Raw genomic sequence first — 3,612 nt, 5'->3', positions numbered from 1 at the left:
GCTTTCGAGTGAGGGGGAGTGTTAAATATATGATCCTATCAGGGCCTTCCCTTAAAACCTCAAGTTTGCCAAGAAATGGGCAGCCATGTTAGCAGACCGTCGAATAAACACAAAGAAACTTTGTTTAACTCTAGCAATAGAACTCTTCAGCCTTTTACTATTAAACCAAAAGGTGAAGACATTATGATTTTACTCCGAATGGCCTTGACAGTCACCAGACTGTCTGACTCCAGCTCAACAGACCCCCAAAATTTAGATTTGATCCAACTTAGCACCTCCTTAAATTCCTAAAGCTTCAGCTAACTTAGGTTGAACAACATCATTCATATATACTGATCTAGCTTACACCAGCTCACCCTTCGAGTCCCTTCACTACGAGACCAATTCCACTTGCTGATTATTTTCTAAATGTTGAAGCGTCGACCGTAACCTTGATTATGGCAGTCTGTGGCTTAACCCAAGAAGCAGCTCCATCCTCTATCTTTTTAAACTGACTAGAGCCTTTGTTGAACGACCTTAGGCAAAGTACATGTAATATTATTAGTACACTTTTGTTCGTACTTTTATAAAATCTATCTATCTATTATTATTATATAAAGACGGAACATTAAAAGTTTTGGTATGGTACCTGTGTTTTGGTACACATTGAATTTACCTAATTACCCTTATCTATTATATTCTAATTCTAATATATAATAAAAATAATAGACTTAATATATGTCTACATATAAATCTGAGAAACTACATGATATTGTATATTCTAAGTTATAAAATATACAAGTAAATTTTGTATAGAATATAAAGACTTCATATAACGACTCGTACATTTATATATTCATTAAATGTGTAATTATTAAATAACTAAATAATTCAATAAATAAATTATCGGTGTGGGTTCTGTCAGCCGGATATTACTTTGTGATGAGTTATAAGTGATTATTAGTGTTTGAGGTGTACTTGAGTAATTATTTGTGAATGGGGTTGTTTTATTATTATATTTAAAGGTGATTTTATTTAAGATTCATTTTCATAAATACTTGGAGTATCTCTAAAATAATTTTTATGGCTTCATAATTTTATTTATAATTTTTAGGGATTTATAAAATTTAGAAATCAGTATTTTATTGATTATTTACCTTTAAATGACTTTCTGATTATATTTAATTATAAAATCAGTATTTAATTCCAGAATTCTTCAAAAATTACAAAATTCATATTTACTTAGTTTGGAATATTCCAAGAATTTTAAAATTATTTTGGTAATTTTTGGGATTAAATTGACCCGCACATCATTTCGGTTAATTGTCAAATGCGGGTCCGATTTGTTTTTCAAAAATGATTTAAAAATTCTGGAAATTTCATTTTTACTAACCCCTAATTATTCCGAGATTTTAAAAATTATTTTTGAGAATTTTCAAGTTGTATTACCCGTTAAATGCTCTTTAAATTCTGGAATTTCGATACACGGGTTCAGAGCTATCGCGATAAGATAATAAAATTAAAAGGGGGCAGGTGCTTAATCGGGTTTAACCCGTTTTTTTTCTCCCCTTTTTCCCAATTCATCTCTCCTTCTTCATCCCTCGGTTTCTACTAGCTCGGCTTCTCCTTGTTTTCTGTTTTCTCTCAAATACTTTCGTTTCCTCCCTGACATCCCCTGATTTTTCCGGTTTCCTTCTCCGGTTCTGTCTTTTCGGTAAGTTCTGGTCGGTATTCGATTTTTCGATTGTGAGCTCTGATATGTTCATGCTTGCTCCATATATATACGTATATATATACTGATATGTGTGTGTATATATGTGTGGGTGGGCGTGTATATGTGTATCCTGTGTTGGGGTCGCCTGTATTTCTTCTGTGGCCATAATTATTTTGCTGTTTTGCCGCCTTTCGCCGGCTGTGGTCAGCTATTTTGTTCTTTTTGTTACTGCTGCGTTCGTGTTGATTGAATGATTCGATTTTATTTAGATTATTTTTTTATATACTCGAATGAAATTTTAATGATTTTCGAATATTTATTTTAATAATTCGAGATTTAATTGGTGAAATCTGCGTTGGAAACCCGACTATTACCGGGTACCCGCGAATTTTACCGCCGTCGGCAATGAGCCTCGGCGAGCCGATGGTGGACTGTGATGGCATGGTTCTGAGTCCTACTGTAAATAATAATAATAAATACTTTCAAAGCGAAATTAAGGTATTATTATTATAGTCATACCAGTGTTGGGATTGTGAATTGCGCTGATTGTGGATTGTTATTGTCGTGAATTTGGTGGTGGTAATTGACTTGGCTTGACGTCGAAATGTTCGACGAGATAGTCCGATAAATAAAGGAAGTGATGCCCTATTTTCGGAAAATGAAACTTCGGAAATAAAGAAGCGTATCCAATAATTATCAAGACGTCGAGCGAATATATATATAAATATATGAACATATGTTTTATACGAAACCTGATTGTATGTTGTGGTGAAATGTTTTGCCAAAACCAATAACCCTAATTTTGTACAATGACGAGTATACGTATTTTCTGAAAATGAAGACCGAACCGATTTTCGGGAACGTGAACCCTAACTTATAATGTGTGTATTACAATAATATGTGTGTTACGAGTTTAGTTTTGCTAACGTACAGGTAGACTGTTAGCGAGGATATGTCAAGTATAATCGAATGTCTAAATTAGGGTATTTGGACTCTGTAGGTTCTAGTCGGAAGGCCCAGGAGTTGGCGTTGGTCTAAAGATAGCCTAGTGGACATTTGACGAGCTCAGTAACGTTCCAATCGAAGGACCTGAGTGTTGAAGTTGAATCCAGGGTGATCTAGTGGTTAGATGATAAAAGCCTGAGCGTTAGAGTCGGCTCAAGGTCAATCGATAATATTTGTAAAGCTCTGCAAGGCAAGTACCCCTGACCATATCTTTATGGATCATTAATATATAAATAGTTGTTGATTTAAATTTATGTACTAGAACATAATGGTTTAAGTTATGTATCCCCCGTGTTCAAATTGTTTTGTTAACTTTTGTTTTGGGGGAAAGTAACTTCTAAAAGTACCTATCTCTAAATTTTGAATAAAATGAAAATGTTTTGGAAAGTGTGTTGTGATAGAATTGTTTTGATAAGACATAGGTAAGTGATTTGGAAAACTGGATAAAAATTGATCAGATAATTGGATGAGTGTGCGCAAGGGCCTGTAACGGCCAGGAAGATAGTGTAAGAGGCAAAGTAGTTGCGCACCCTATTATAACCACCAGCTCAGCGTGATAGAGACCTAGCTAGTCTCTGAGTTCCGGAACAAATTTCATAGGATAGCCAAGATAGAGTTGTCCTATAGAGATAGCCTGATTAGCTGTCTCACCATGGATCACCCAATACTTTTATATCTGAATGTGATTTTGAGGTTCCCGTAGCGGAACAAGTGAATTTGAGGTTCCCGTAACGGAACAACTGATTTTATGGTCCCCGTAACGGGACAAATAGTTTTATGGTTCCTGTAATGGAACAGAAGATTTGAAAATGAAAGTAGCATGCTAAAATTAAATTCTGGTATTTACACAGCATAATTAATGAGATGTTTTATAGAGCATGCTAGCTATTGATATCTAGTTTTCATCAATTTTA

This window comes from Apium graveolens, chromosome 7, assembly GCF_009905375.1.
Source record: "Apium graveolens cultivar Ventura chromosome 7, ASM990537v1, whole genome shotgun sequence".
NCBI lineage: Eukaryota > Viridiplantae > Streptophyta > Magnoliopsida > Apiales > Apiaceae > Apium > Apium graveolens.
This window is presented reverse-complemented; position numbering follows the sequence as displayed.